This window comes from Schistocerca americana, chromosome 10, assembly GCF_021461395.2.
Source record: "Schistocerca americana isolate TAMUIC-IGC-003095 chromosome 10, iqSchAmer2.1, whole genome shotgun sequence".
In the NCBI taxonomy this organism is placed as follows: domain Eukaryota; kingdom Metazoa; phylum Arthropoda; class Insecta; order Orthoptera; family Acrididae; genus Schistocerca; species Schistocerca americana.
This window is the reverse complement of record NC_060128.1, coordinates 32803815-32820412: the sequence shown is the minus strand read 5'-3', so window position 1 is coordinate 32820412 and position 16598 is coordinate 32803815.

The following is a 16598-nucleotide window of genomic DNA, read 5'->3' as shown; positions in this document are numbered from 1 at the left end:
AGTGAAGCATCGGAATCTAAAACTGGACTCACAGGAGGGGTTCAAATCTTAGAAAATTAGAGTGTCAGTCCTCTTATCCTTAAGTCGGCATTGTGCCTTTTGTATTAAATTCGGATGCAATTAATGTGTGTCATCGTCAATAAGAAGGTCCAAGGGATACAGTAAACCTGAAGTGAAGCATCGGAATCTAAAACTGGACTCACAGGAGAGGTTCAAATCATAGAAAATTAGAGTGTCAGTCCTCTTGTACTTAAGTCGGCATTGTGCCTTTTGTAATAAATTCGGATGCAATTACTGTGTGTCATCGTCAATAAGAAGGTCCCAGGGATACAGTAAACCTGAAGTGAAGAGGCGGAATCTAAGTCTGGACTCACAGGAGAGGTTCAAATCATAGAAAGTTAGTGTGTCAGTCCTCTTGTACTTAAGACGGCATTGTGCCTTTTGTATTAAATTCGGATGCAATTTCTGCGTTTCATCGTCAATAAGAGTTTCCAAGGGATACAGTAAACATGAAGTGAAGCATCGGAATCTAAAACTGGACTCTCAGGAGAGGTTCAAATCATACAGAGTTAGAGTGTCAGTCCTTTTGTACTTAAGTCGGCATTGTGCCTATTGTATTAAATTCTGATGCAATTTCTGTGTTTCATCTTCTATACGAAAGTCCTAGGGACTCAGTAAATATGAACTGAAGCATCGGAAGCTAAAATTGGACTCACAGGACAGGTTCAAATCATAGATAGTTCGAGTGTCAGTACTCTTGTACTTAAGTTGGTATTGTGCCTTTTGTATTAAAATCGGAATGCAATGTCCGTGCCTAATCGTCAATAAGAGGGTCCAAGAGATACAGTAAACCTGAAGTGAAGCGTCGGAATCTAAAACGGGACTCACTGGAGAGGTTCAAATCATAGAATGTTACAGTGTCAGTCCTCTTGTACTTAAGTCGGTATTGTGCCTTTTGTATTAAATTCGGATGCAATTACTTTGTTTCATCGTCAATAAGGAGGTCCAAGGGATACAATAAACCTGAAGTGAAGCATAGGAATCTAAAACTGGACACACAGGAGAGGTTCAAATGATAGAAAGTTAGAGTGTCAGTCCTCTTGTACTTAAGTCGGCATTGTGCTTTTTGTCTTAATTTCGGATGCAATTTCTGTGTTTGATCGTCAATAAGAAGGTCCAAGGGATACAGTAAACCTGAAGTGAAGAGGCGGAATCTAAGTCTGGACTCACAGGAGAGGTTCAAATCATAGAAAGTTAGTGTGTCAGTCCTCTTGTACTTAAGACGGCATTGTGCCTTTTGTATTAAATTCGGATGCAATTTCTGCGTTTCATCGTCAATAAGAAGGTCCAAGGGATACAGTAAACCTGAAGTGAGGCATCGGAATCTAAAACTGGACTCACAGGAGAGGTTCAAATCATCGAAAGTTAGAGTGTCATACGCTTGTGCTTAAGTCAGCATTGTGCCTTTTGTAATAAAATCGGATGCAATTTCTGTGCTTCATCGTCAATAAGAAGGCCGAAGGTATACAGTAAACCTGAAGTGAAGCATCGGAATCTAAATCTGCACTCACAGGAATGGTTCAAATCATAGAAAGTTAGAGTGTCAGTCCTATTGTACTTCAGGCCGCATTGTGCATTTGGTATAAAATTCGGATGCAATTTCTGTGTTTCATCGTCAATAAGAAGGTCCAAGGGATACAGTAAACCTGATGTGAAGCATCGTAATCTAAAACTGGACTCACAGGAGATATTCAAATCATAGAAAGTTAGAGTGTCAGTACTCTTGTACTTAAGTCGGCATGTGCTTTTGTATTAAATTCCGATGCAATTTCTGTGTTTCATCGTCAATAAGAAGGTCCAAGGGATACAGTAAACCTGAAGTGAAGCATCGGAATCTAAAACTGGACTCACAGGAGAGGTTCAAATCATAGGAAGTTAGAGTGTCCGTTCTTTTGTACTTAAGACGGCATTGTGCCTTTTGTATTAAATTCGGATGCAATTTCTGTGTTTCATCGTCAATAAGAAGGTCCAAGGCATACAGTAATCCTGAAGCGAAGCATCGGTAACTAAAACCGGACTCTCAGGAGAGGTTCAAATCATACAGAGTTAGAGTGTCATTCCTCTTGTACTTAAGTCGGCATTGTGCCTATTGTATTAAATTGGGATGCAATTTCTGTGTTTCATCTACAATAAGAAAGTCCAAGGGACTCAGCAAACCTGAAGTGAAGCATCGAAATCTAAAATTGGACTCACAGGAGAGGTTCAAATCATAGAAAGTTCGAGTGTCAGTACTCTTGTACTTAAGTCGACATTGTGCCTTTTGTATAAAAATCGGATGAAATATCTGTGTTTAATCGTCAATAAGAAGGTCCAAAAGATACAGTAAACCTGAAGTGAAGCGTCGGAATCTAAAACGGGACACACACGAGAGGTTCATATCATAGAATGTTAGAGTTTCAGTCCTCTTCTACTTAGGACGGCATCGTGCCTTTTGTATTAAATTCGGATGCAATTTCTGTGTTTCATCGTCAATAAAAAAGGTCCAAGTGATACAGTAAACCTGAAGTGAAGCATCGGAATCTGAAACGGTACTCACAATAGAGGTTCAAATCATAGAAAGTTAGAGTGTAAGTCTTCTTTTACTTAAGTCGGCATTGTGCCTTTTGTATTAAATTCGGATGCAATTTCTGAGTTTCATCGTCAATAATAGGGTCCAAGGTATACAGTAAACCTGAAGTGAAGCATCGGAATCTAAAACTGGACTCACAGGAGGGGTTCAAATCTTAGAAAATTAGAGTGTCAGTCCTCTTATCCTTAAGTCGGCATTGTGCCTTTTGTATTAAATTCGGATGCAATTAATGTGTGTCATCGTCAATAAGAAGGTCCAAGGGATACAGTAAACCTGAAGTGAAGCATCGGAATCTCAAACTGGACTCACAGGACAGGTTCAAATCATAGAAAGTTAAAGTGTCAGTCCTCTTGTACTTAAGTCGGCATTGTGCCTTTTGTATTAAATTCGGATGCAATTTCTGTGTTTCATCGTCAATAAGAAGGTCCAAGGGATACAGTAAACCTGAAGTGAAGCATCGCAATCCAAAACTGGACTCACAGGAGAGGTTCAAATCATAGAAAGTTAGAGTGTCAGTCCTCTTGTACTTAAGTCGCCATTGTGCCTTTTGTATTAAATTCGGATGCAATTTCTGTGTTTCATCGTCAATAAGAAGGTCCAAGGGATACAGTAAACCTGAAAAGAAGCATCGGAATCTAAAACTGGACTCACAGGAGAGGTTCAAAACATAGAAAGTTAGAGTGTCAGTACTCTTGTACTTAAGTTGGCATGTGCATTTTGTATTAAATTCAGATGCAATTTCTGTGTTTCATCGTCAATAAGAAGGTCCAAGGGATACAGTAAACCTGAATTGAAGCATCGGAATCTAAAACTGGACTCACAGGAGAGATTCAAATCATAGAAAGTTAGAGTGTCAGTCCTCGTGTACTTAAGTCGGCATTGTGCCTTTTGTATGAAATTCGGATGGAATTTCTATGTTTCATCATCAATACGAAGGTCCAAGGCATACAGTAATCCTGAAGTGAAGCATTGGAATCTAAAACTTGACTCTCAGGAGAGGTTCAAATCATAGAAATTTAGAGTGTCAGTACTCTTGTACTTAAGTCGGCATCGTGCCTTTTGTATTAAATTCGGATGCAATTACTGTGTGTCATCGTCAATAAGAAGGTCTAAGGGATACAATAAACCTGAAGTGAAGCATAGGAATCTAAAACTGGACTCACAGGAGAGGTTGAAATGACAGAAAGTTAGAGTGTCAGTCCTCTTGTACTTAAGTCGGCATTGTTCCAATTGTATTAAATTCGGATGCAATTTCTGTGTTTCATCGTCAATAAGAAAGTCCAAGGGACTCAGTAAATCTGAAGTGAAGCATCGGAAGCTAAAATTGGACTCACAGGAGAGGTTCAAATCATAGAAAATTCGAGTGTCAGTACTCTTGTACTTAAGTCGGCATTGTGCCTTTTGTATTAAAATCGGATGCAATTTCTGTGTTTAATCGTCAATAAGAAGGTCCAAGAGATACAGTAAACCTGAAGTGAAGCGTCGGAATCTAAAACGGGAATCACTGGAGAGGTTCAAATCATAGAATGTTAGAGTGCCAGTCCTCTTGTACTTAAGACGGCATTGTGCCTTTTGTATTAAATTCGGATGCGATTTCTGTGTTTCATCGTCAATAAGAATTTAAAAGGGATACAGTAAATCTGAAGTGAAGCATCGGAATCCAAAACTGGACTCACAGGAGAGGTTCAAATCATAAAAAAGTTAGAGTGTCAGTCTTCTTGTACTTAAGTCGGCATTGTGCCTATTGTATTAAATTCGGATGCAATTTCTGTGTTTCATCGTCAATAAGAAGGTCCAAGGGATACAGTAAACCTGAAGTGAAGCATCGCAATCTAAAACTGGACTCACAGGAGAAGTTCAAATCATAGAAAGTTAGAGTGTCAGTACTCTTGTACTTAAGTCGGCATGTGCCTTTTGTATTAAATTCAGATGCAATTTCTGTGTTTCATCGTCAATAACAAGGTCGAAGTGATACAGTAAACCTGAAGTGAAGCATCGGAATCTAAAACTGAACTCACAGGAGATTTTCAAATCATAGAAAGATAGAGTGTCAGTCCTCTTGTACTTAAGTCGGCATTGTGCCTTTTGTATGAAATTCGGATGGAATTTCTATGTTACATCATCAATACGAAGGTCCAAGGCATACAGTAATCCTGAAGTGAAGCATCGGAATCTTAAACTGTACTCTCAGAAGAGGTTCAAATCATAGAAATTTAGGGTGTCAGTCCTCTTGTACTTAAGTCGGCATTGTGCCTATTGTATTAAATTCGGATGCAATTTCTGTATTTCATCGTCAATAAGAAAGTCCTAGGGACTCAGTAAATCTGAAGTGAAGCTTCGGAAGCTAAAATTGGACTCACAGGAGAGGTTCAAATCATAGATAGGTCGAGTGTCAGTACTCTTGTACTTAAGTCGGCATTGTGCCTTTTGTATTAAAATCGGATGCAATTTCTGTGTTTAATCGTCAATAAGAAGGTCCAAGAGATACAGTAAACCTGAAGTGAAGCGACGGAATCTAAAACGGGACTCACTGGAGAGGTTCAAATCATAGAATGTTAGAGTGTCAGTCCTCCTGTACTTAAGTCGGCATTGTGCCTTTTGTATTGAATTCGAATGCTACTTCTGTGGTTCGTCGTCAATAAAAAGGTCCAAGTGATACAGTAAAGCTGAAGTGAAGCATCGGAATCTAATACTGGACTCACAGGAGAGGTTCAAATGATAGAAAGTTAGAGTGTCAGTCCTCTTGTACTTAAGTCGGCATTGTGCATTTTGTCTTAAATTCGGATGCAATTTCTGTGCTTCATCATCAATAAGAAGGTCCAAGGGATACAGTAAACCTGAAGTGAAGCATCGGAATCTAAAATTGGACTCTCAGGAGAGGTTCAAATCATCGAAAGTTAGAGTGTCATTCGCTTGTACTTAAGACAGCATTGTACCTTTTGTATTAAAATCGGATGCAATTTCTGTGCTTCATCGTCAATAAGGAGGCCGAAGGTATACAGTAAACCTGAAGTGAAGCATCGGAATCTGAAACTGCACTCACAGGAGTGGTTCAAATCATAGAAGGTTAGAGTGTCAGTCCTATTGTACTTCAGGCCGCATTGTGCATTTCGTATTAAATTCGGATGCAATTTCTGTGTTTCATCGTCAGTAAGAACGTCCAAGGGATACAGTATACCTGAAGTGAAGAATCCGAATCTATAACTGGACGCACAGGAGAGGTTCAAATCATAGAAAGTTAGAGTGTCAGTCCTCTTGTACTTAAGTCGGCATTGTGCCTTTTGTATTAAATTCGGATGCAATTTCTGTGTTTCATCGTCAATAAGAAGGTCCAAGGGATACAGTAAACCTGAAGTGAAGCATCTGCATCTGAAACTGGACTCACAGGAGAGGTTCAAATCATAGAAAGTTAGAGTGTTAGTCCTCTTGTACTTAGGTCGGCATTGTGCCTTTTGTATTAAATTCGGATGCAATTTCGGTGTTTCATCGTCAATAAGAAGGTCCAAGGGATACAGTAAACCTGAAGTGAAGCATCGCAATGCAAAACTGGACTCGCAGGAGAGGTTCAAATCATAGAGAGTTAGAGTGTCAGTCCTCTTGTACATAAGTCGGCATTGTGTCTTTTGTATTAAATTTGGATGCAATTTCTGTGTTTCATCGTCAGTAAGAAGGTCCAAGGGATACAGTAAACCTGAAGTGAAGCATCGGAATCTAAAACTGGACTCACAGGAGAGGTTCAAATCACAGAAATTTAGAGTGTCAGTACACTTGTACTTAAGTCGGCATGTGCCTTTTGTGTTAAATTCACATGCAATTTCTGTGTTTCACCGTCAATAAGAAGGTCCAAGGGATACAGTAAACCTGAAGTGAAGCATCGGAATCTAAAACTGGACTCACAGGAGAGGTTCAAATCATAGAAAGTTAGAGTGTCAGTCCTCTTGTACTTAAGTCGGCATTGTGCCTTTTGTATTAAATTCGGATGGAATTTCTGTGTTTCATCGTCAATAAGATGGTCCAAGGCATACAGTAATCCTGAAGTGAAGCATCGGAATCTAAAACTGCACTCTCAGGAGAGGTTCAAATCATAGAAAATCAGAGTGTCAGTCCTCTTGTACTTAAGTCGGCATTGTGCCTTTTGTATTAAATTCGGATGCAATTTCTGCGTTTCATCGTAACTAAGAAGGTCCATGGGATACATTAAACCTGAAGTGAAGCATAGGAATCTAAAACTGGACTCACAGGAGAGATTCAAATCACAGAAATTTAGAGTGTCAGTCCTCTTGTACTTAAGTCGGCATTCTGCCTTTTATATAAAATTCGGATGCAATTTCTGTGTTTCATCGTCAATAAGAGTGTCCAAGGGATACAGTAAACCTGAAGTGAAGCATCGGAATCTAAAACTGGACTCTCAGGAGAGGTTCAAATCATACAGAGTTAGAGTATCAGTTCTCTTGCACTTAAGTCGGCATTGTGAATGTTGTATTAAATTCGAATGCAATTTCTGTGTTTCATCGTCAATAAGAAAGTCCAAGGGACTCAGTAAACCTGAAGTGAAGCATCGGAAGCTAAAATTGGACACACAGGAGAGGTTCAAATCATAGAAAGTTCGAGTGTCAGTACTCTTCTACTTAAGTCGGCATTATGCCTTTTGTATTAAAATCGGATGCAATTTCTGTGTTTCATCGTCAATAAAAAGGTCCAAGTGATACAGGAAACCTGAAGTGAAGCATCGGAATTTGAAACTGGACTCAAAAGTGAGGTTCAAATCATAGAAAGTTAGAGTGTCAGTCTTCTTGAACTTAAGTCGACAATGTGCCATTTGTATTAAATTCGGATGCAATTTCTGTGTTTCATCGTCAATAAGAAGGTCCAAGGAATACAGTAAACCTGAAGTGAAGCGTCGGAATCTAAGTCTGGACTCACAGGAGAGGTTCAAATCATAGAAAGTTAGTGTGTCAGTCCTCTTGTACTTAAGACGGCATTGTGCCTTTTGTATTAAATTCGGATGCAATTTCTGCGTTTCATCGTCACTAAGAAGGTCCAAGGGATACATTAAACCTGAAGTGAAGCATCGGAATCTAAAACTGGACTCACAGGAGAGGTTCAAATCATAGTCATAGAAAGTTAGAGTGTCATTCCGCTTGTACTTAAGTCAGCATTGTGCCTTTTGTATTAAAATCGGATGCAATTTCTGTGTTTCATCGTCAATAAGAAAGTCCAAGGGACTCAGTAAACCTGAAGTGAAGCATCGCAATCCGAAACTGGACTCACAGGAGAGGTTCAAATCATAGAAAGTTAAAGTGTCAGTCCTCTTGTACTTAAGTCGCCATTGTGCCTTTTGTATTAAATTCGGATGCAATTTCTGTGTTTCATCGTCAATAAGAAGGTCCAAGGGATACAGTAAACCAGAAGTGAAGCATCGGAATCTAAAACTGCACTCACAGGAGTGGTTCAAATCAAAGAAAGTTAGAGTGTCAGTCCTCTTGTACTTAAGTCGGCATTGTGCCTTTTGTATTAAATTCGGATGCAATTTCTGTGTTTCATCGTCAATAAGAAGGTCCAAGGGATACAGTAAACCTGAAGTGAAGCATCGCAATCCAGAACTGGACTCACAGGAGAGGTTCAAATCATAGAAAGTTAGAGTGTCAGTCCTCTTGTACTTAAGTCGGCATTGTGCCTATTGTATTAAATTTGGATGCAATTTCTGTGTTTCATCGTCAATAAGAAAGTCCAAGGGACTCAGTAAACCTGAAGTGAAGCATCGCAATCCAAAACTGGACTCACAGGAGAGGTTCAAATCATAGAAAATTAAAGTGTCAGTCCTCTTGTACTTAAGTCGACATTGTGCCTTTTGTATTAAATTGGGATGCAATTTCTGTGTTTCATCGTCAATAAGAAGGTCCAAGGGATACAGTAAACCTGAAGTGAAGCATCGCAATCTAAAACTGGACTCACAGGAGAGGTTCAAATCACAGAAAGTTAGAGTGTCAGTACTCTTGTACTTAAGTCGGCATGTGCCTTTTGTATTAAATTCGGATGCAATTTCTGTGTTTCATCGTCAATAGGAAGGTCCAAGGGATACAGTAAACCTGAAGTGAAGCATCGGAATCTGAAACTGGACTCACAGGAGAGGTTCAAATCATAGAAAGTTAGAGTGTCAGTCCTCTTTTACTTAAGTCGGCGTTGTGCCTTTTGTATTAAATTCGGATGCAATTTCTGTGTTTCATCGTCAATAAGAAGGACCAAGGGATACAGTAAACCTGAAGTGAAGCATCGCAATCCAAAACTGGACTCACAGGAGAGGTTCAAATCATAGAAAGTTAGAGTGTCAGTCCTCTTGTACTTAAGTCGCCATTGTGCCTTTTGTATTAAATTCGGATGCAATTTCTGTGTTTCATCGTCAATAAGAAGGTCCAAGGGATTCAGTAAACCTGAAGTGAAGCATCGGAATCTAAAACTGGACTCACAGGAGAGGTTCAAATCACAGAAAGTTAGAGTGTCAGTACTCTTGTACTTAAGTCGGCATGTGCCTTTTGTATTAAATTCACATGCAATTTCTGTGTTTCATCGTCAATAAGAACGTCCAAGGGATACAGTAAACCTGAAGTGAAGCATCGCAATCTAAAACTGGACTCACAGGAGAGGTTCAAATCATAGAAAGTTAGAGTGTCAGTACTCTTGTACTTAAGTCGGCATGTGCCTTTTGTATTAAATTCAGATGCAATTTCTGTGTTTCATCGTCAATAACAAGGTCCAAGGGATACAGCAAAAGTGATGTGAAGTATCGGAATCTAAAACGGGACACACAAGAGAGGTTCAAATCATAGAAAGTTAGAGTGTCAGTCCTCTTGTACTTAAGTCGGCATTGTGCCTTTTGTATTAAATTCGGATGCAATTTCAGTGTTTTATCGTGAATAAGAATTTCCAAGAGATACAGTAAATCTGAAGTGAAGCATTCGAATCTAAAACTGGATTCACAGGACAGGTTCAAATCATAGAAAGTTAGAGTGTCAGTCCTCATGTTCTTAAGTCAGCATTGTGCATTTTGTATTAAATTCGGATGCAATTTCTGGTTTTCATCGTCAATAGGAAGGTCCAAGGGATACAGTAATTCTGAAGTGGAGCATCGGAATCTAAAACTGCACTAACAGGAGAGGTGGAAATCATAGAAAGTTAGAGTGTCGGTCCTCTTGTACTTAAGTCGGCGTTGTGCCTTTTTTAATAAAATCGGATGCAATTTCTGTGCTTCATCGTCAATACGAAGGCCGAAGGTATACAGAAAACCTGAAGTGAAGCTTCAGAATCTAAAACTGGACTCACAGGAGAGGTTCAAATCATAGAAAGTTAGAGTGTCACTCCTCTTGTACTTAAGTCGGCATTGTGCCTTTTGTATTAAATTCGGATGCAATTTCTGTGTTTCATCGTCAATAAGAAGGACCAAGGGATACAGTGAACCTGAAGTGAAGCATCGCAATCCAAAACTGGACTCACAGGAGAGGTTCAAATCATAGAAAGTTAGAGTGTCAGTCCTCTTGTACTTGAGTCGGCATTGTGCCTTTTGTATTAAATTCGGATGCAATTTCTGTGTTTCATCGTCAATAAGAAGGTCCAAGGGATTCAGTAAACCTGAAGTGAAGCATCGGAATCTAAAACTGGACTAACAGAAGAGGTTCAAATCACAGAAAGTTAGAGTGTCAGTACTCTTGTACTTAAGTCGGCATGTGCCTTTTGTATTAAATTCACATGCAAGTTCTGTGTTTCATCGTCAATAAGAAGGTCCAAGGGATACAGAAAACCTGAAGTGAAGCATCGGAATCTAAAACTGGATTCACAGGACAGGTTCAAATCATAGAAAGTTAGAGTGTCAGTCCTCATGTTCTTAAGTCAGCATTGTGCATTTTGTATTAAATTCGGATGCAATTTCTGGTTTTCATCGTCAATAGGAAGGTCCAAGGGATACAGTAATTCTGAAGTGGAGCATCGGAATCTAAAACTGCACTAACAGGAGAGGTGGAAATCATAGAAAGTTAGAGTGTCGGTCCTCTTGTACTTAAGTCGGCGTTGTGCCTTTTTTAATAAAATCGGATGCAATTTCTGTGCTTCATCGTCAATACGAAGGCCGAAGGTATACAGAAAACCTGAAGTGAAGCTTCAGAATCTAAAACTGGACTCACAGGAGAGGTTCAAATCATAGAAAGTTAGAGTGTCACTCCTATTGTACTTAAGTCGGCATTGTGCCTTTTGTATTAAATTCGGATGCAATTTCTGTGTTTCATCGTCAATAAGAAGGACCAAGGGATACAGTGAACCTGAAGTGAAGCATCGCAATCCAAAACTGGACTCACAGGAGAGGTTCAAATCATAGAAAGTTAGAGTGTCAGTCCTCTTGTACTTGAGTCGGCATTGTGCCTTTTGTATTAAATTCGGATGCAATTTCTGTGTTTCATCGTCAATAAGAAGGTCCAAGGGATTCAGTAAACCTGAAGTGAAGCATCGGAATCTAAAACTGGACTAACAGAAGAGGTTCAAATCACAGAAAGTTAGAGTGTCAGTACTCTTGTACTTAAGTCGGCATGTGCCTTTTGTATTAAATTCACATGCAAGTTCTGTGTTTCATCGTCAATAAGAAGGTCCAAGGGATACAGAAAACCTGAAGTGAAGCATCGGAATCTAAAACTGGACTCACAGGAGATGTTCAAATCATAGAAAGTTAGAGTGTCAGTCCTCTTGTACTTAAGTCGGCATTGTGCCTTTTGTATTAAATTCGGATGCAATTACTGTGTGTCATCGTCAATAAGAAGCTCTAAGGGATACAATAAACCTGAAGTGATGCATAGGAATCTAAAACTGGACTCACAGGAGAGGTTCAAATCATAGAATGTTAGAGTGTCAGTCCTCTTGTACTTAAGTCGGCATTGTGCTTTTTGTATTAAATTCGGATGCAATTTCTGTGTTTCATCGTCAATAAGAATGTCCAAGGGATACAGTAACCCTGAAGTGAAGCATCGCAATCCAAAACTGGACTCACAGGAGAGGTTCAAATCATAGAAAGTTAGAGTGTCAGTCCTCTTGTACTTAAGTCGGCATTGTGCCTATTGTATTAAATTCGGATGCAATTTCTGTGTTTCATCGTCAATAAGAAAGTCCAAGGGACCCAGTAAACCTGAAGTGAAGCATCGGAAGCTAAAATTGGACCCACAGGAGAGGTTCAAATCATAGAACGTTCGAGTGTCAGTACTCTTGTACTTAAGTCGGCATTGTGCATTTTGTATTAAATTCGGATGCAATATCTGTGTTTCATCGTCAATAGAAAAGGTCCAAGGGATACAGTAAACCTGAAGATGAGTATCGGAATCTATAACTGGACTCACAGGAGATGTTGAAATCATAGAAAGTTAGTGTGTCAGTCCTCTTGTACTTAAGTCGGCATTGTGCCTTTTGTATTAAATTCGGATGCAATTTCTGTGTTTCATCGTCAATAAGAAGGTCCTCAGTATACAGTAAACATGAAGTGATGCATCGAAATTTAAAACTGGACTCACAAGAGAGGTTCTAATCATAGAGAGTTAGAGTGTCAGTTCTCTTGTACTTAAGTCGACATTGTGCCTTTTGTATTAAATTCGATGCAATTTCTGTGTTTCATCGTCAATAAATAGGTCCAAGGGATACAGTACACCTGAAGTGAAGCATCGGAATCTAAAACTGGACTCACAGGAGAGGTTCAAATCATAGAACGTTAGAGTTGCAGTCCTCTTGTACTTAAGTCGGCCTACTGCCTTTTGTATTAAATTCGGATGCAATTTCTGTGTTTCATCGTCAATAAGAAGGTCCAAGGTATACAGCAAACGTGATGTGAAGTATCGGAATCTAAAACGGGACACACAAGAGAGGTTCAAATCATAGAAAGTTAGAGTGTCAGTCCTCTTGTACTTAAGTCGGCATTGTGCATTTTGTATTAAATTCGGATGCAATTTCTGTGTTTTATCGTGAAAAAGAATTTCCAAGAGATGCAGTAAACCTGAAGTGAAGCATTAGAATCTAAAACTGGATTCACAGGACAGGTTCAAATCATAGAAAGTTAGAGTGTAAGTCCTCTTGTACTTAAGTCGGCATTGTGCATTTTGTATTAAATTCGGATGCAATTTCTGGTTTTCATCGTCAATAGGAAGGTCCAAGGGATACAGTAATTCTGAAGTGGAGCATCGGAATCTAAAACTGCACTCACAGGAGAGGTGGAAATCATAGAAAGTTAGAGTGTCGGTCCTCTTGTACTTAAGTCGGCATTGTGCCTTTTATATTAAATTCGGATGCAATTTCTGTGTTTCATCGTCAATAAGAAGGTCCAAGGTATACAGTAAACCTGAAGTGAAGCTTCGGAATCTAAGACTGGACTCACAAGAGAGGTCGAAACGTAGAAAGTTAGAGTGTCAGTCCTCTTGTACTTAAGTCGACATTGTGCCTTTTGTATTAAATTCGGATCCAATTTCTGTGTTTCATCGTCAATAAGAAGGTCCAAGGGATACAGTACACCTGAAGTGAAGCATCGGAATCTATAACTGGACTCACAGGTGATGTTCAAATCATATAATGTTAGAGTGTCAGTCCGCTTGTACTTAAGTCGGTATTGTGCCTTTTGTATTAAATTCGGATGCAAGTTCTGTGTTTCATCGTCAATAAGAAGGTCCAAGGGATACTGTAAACCTGAAGTGAAGCATCGGAATCTAAAACTGGACTCACAGGAGAGGTTCAAATCATAGAACGTTAGAGTGGCAGTTCTCTTGTACTTAAGTCGGCCTAGTGCCTTTTGTATTAAATTCGGATGCAATTTCTGTGTTTCATCGTCAATAAGAAGGTCCAAGGTATACGGCAAACGTGAAGTGAAGCATCGGAATCTAAAACGGGACACACAAGAGAGGTTCAAATGATAGAAAGTTAGAGTGTCAGTCCTCTTGTACTTAAGTCGGCATTGTGCCTTTTGTGTTAAATTCGGATGCAATTTCTGTGCTTCATCGTCAATAAGAAGGTCCAAGGTATACAGTAAACCTGAAGTGATGCATCGGAATCTAAAACTGGACTCACAAGAGAGGTTCAAATTATAGGAAGTTAGAGTGTCAATCCTCTTGTACTTAAGTCGACATTGTGCCTTTTGTATTAAATTCGGATGCAATTTCTTTGTTTCATCGTCAATAAGAAATTCCAAGGTATACAGTAAACGTGAAGTGAAGCATCGGAATCTAAAACTGGACTCACAAGGGAGATTCAAATCATAGAAAGTTAGAGTGTCAGTCGTCTTGTACTTAAGGTGGCCTAGTGCCTTTTGTATTAAATTCGGATGCAATTCCTGTGTTTCATCGTCAATAAGAAGGTCCAAGGTATACAGTAAACGTGAAGTGAAGCATCGGAATCTAAAACGGGACTCCCAAGAGAGGTTCGAGTCGTAGAAAGTTAGAATGTCAGTCCTCTTGTACTTAAGACGGCATTGTGCCTTTTGTATTGAATGCGGATGCAATTTCTGTGTTTCATCGTCAATAAGAAGGTCCAAGAGATACAGTAAACCTGAAGTGAAGCATCCGAATCTAAAACTGGACTCACAGGAGAGGTTCAAATCATAGAAAGTTAGAGTGTCAATCTTCTTGTACTTAAGTCGGCATTGTGCATTTTGTATTAAATTCGGATGCAAGATCTGTGTTTCATCGTCAATAGGAAGGTCCAAGGGATACAGTAAACCTGAAGTGGAGCATCGGAATCTAAAACTGGACTCACGGGAGATGTTGAAATCATAGAAAATTAGAGTGTCAGTACTCTAGTACTTAAGTCGGCTTTGTGCATTTTGTATTAAATTCGGATGCAATTACTGTGTTTCATCGTCAATAAGAAGGTCCAAGGTATACAGTAAACCTGAAGTGAAGCATCGCAATCTAAAACTGGACTCACAAGAGAGGTTCAAATCATAGAAAGTTAGACTGTCTGTCCTCTTGTACTTAAGTCGACATTGTGCCTTTTGTATTAAATTCTGATGCAATATCTGTGTATCATCGTCAATAACAAGGTCCAAGGGATACAGTACACCTGAAGTGAAGCATCGGAATCGAAAAGTGGACTCACTGGAGAGGTTCAAATCATAGAAAGTTAGAGTGTCAGTCCTCTTGTACTTAAGTAGGCATTGTGCCTTTTGTATTAAATTCGGATGCAATTTCTGTGTTTCATCGTCAATAAGAAGGTCCAAGGGATACAGTACATCTGAAGTGAAGCATCGGAATCTAAAACTGGACTCACAGGAGAGGTTCAAATCATAGCACGATAGAGTGGCAGTCCTCTTGTACTTAAGTCGGCATTGTGCCTTTTGTATTAAATTCGGATGCAATATCTGTGTTTTATCGTGAATAAGAATTTCCAAGAGATACAGGAAACCCGAAGTGAAGCATTCGAATCTAAAACTGGTTTCACAGGTGAGGTTCAAATCATAGAAAGTTAGAGAGTCAGTCCTCTTGTACTTAAGTCGGCATTGTGCATTTTGTATTAAATTCGGATGCGATTTCTGGTTTTCATCGTCAATAGGAAGGTCCAAGGGATACAGTAATTCTGAAGTGGAGCATCGATATCTAAAACTGGACTCACAGGAGAGGTTGAAATCATAGAAAGTTAGAGTATCGGTCGTCTTGTACTTTAGTCGGCATTGTGCTTTTTGTATTAAATTCGGATGCAATTTCTGTGTTTCATCGTCAATAAGAAGGTCCAAGGGATACTGTAAACCTGAAGTGAAGCATCGGAATCTAAAACTGGACTCACAGGAGAGGTCCAAATCATAGAAAGTTAGAGTGTCAGTCCACTTGTACGTAAGTCGGCATTGTGCCTTTTGTATTAAATTCGAATGCAATTTCTGTGTTTAATCGTGGATAAGAAGGTCTCAGGGATACAGTAAACCTGAAGTGAAGCCTCGGAATCTAAAACTGGACTCACAGGAGAGGTCAAATCATAGAAAGTTAGAGTGTCAGTCCTCTTGTACTTAAGTCAGCACTGTGCCTTTTGTATTAAATTCCGATGAAATTTCTGTGTTTCATCGTCAATAAGAAGGTCCAAGGGCTACAGTAAACCTGAAGTGAAGCATCGGAATCTAAAACTGGGCTCACAGGAGTGGTTCAAATCATAGAGAATTAGAGTGTCAGTCCGCATGTACTTAAGTCGGCAGTGTGCCTTTTGTATTACATTCCGGTGCAATTTCTGTGTTTCATCGTCAATAAGAAGGTCCAAGGGATACAGTACACCTGAACTGAAGCATCGGAACCTAATACTGGACTCGCAGGAGAGGTTCAAATCATATAATGTTAGAGTGTCAGTTCTCTTGTACTTAAGTCGGCAATGTGCCTTTTGTATTAAATTCGGATGCATTTTCTATGTTTCATCGTCAATAAGAAGGTCCAAGGGATACAGTAAACCTGAAGTGAAGCATCGGAATCTAAAACTGACCTCACAGGAGAAGATTTAAACCATAGAAAGTTAGAGTGTCAGTCCTCTTGTACTTAAGTCGGCATTGTGCTTCTTGTATTAAATTCGGATGCAATCTCTGTGTTTCATCGTCAATAAGAAGGTCCAAGGGATACAGTAAAACTGAAGTAAAGCATCGGAATCTAAAACTGGACTCACAGGAGAGGTTCAAATCATAGAAAGTTAGGGTGTCAGTCCTCTTCCACTTAAGTCGGCATTGTGCCTTTTGCATTAAATTCGGATGCAATTTCTGTGGTTCATCGTCAATAAGAAGATCCAAGAGATACAGTAAACCTGAAGTGAAGCATGTAAATCTAAAATTGGACTCACAGGAGAGGTTCCAATCATAGAAAGTTAGAGTGTCAGTCCTCTTGTACTTAAGTCGGCATTGTGCTTTTTGTATTAAATTCGGATGCAATTTCTGTGTTTCATCGTCAATAAGAAGTTAAAAGGGATACAGTAAACCTGAAGTAAAGCTTCGGAA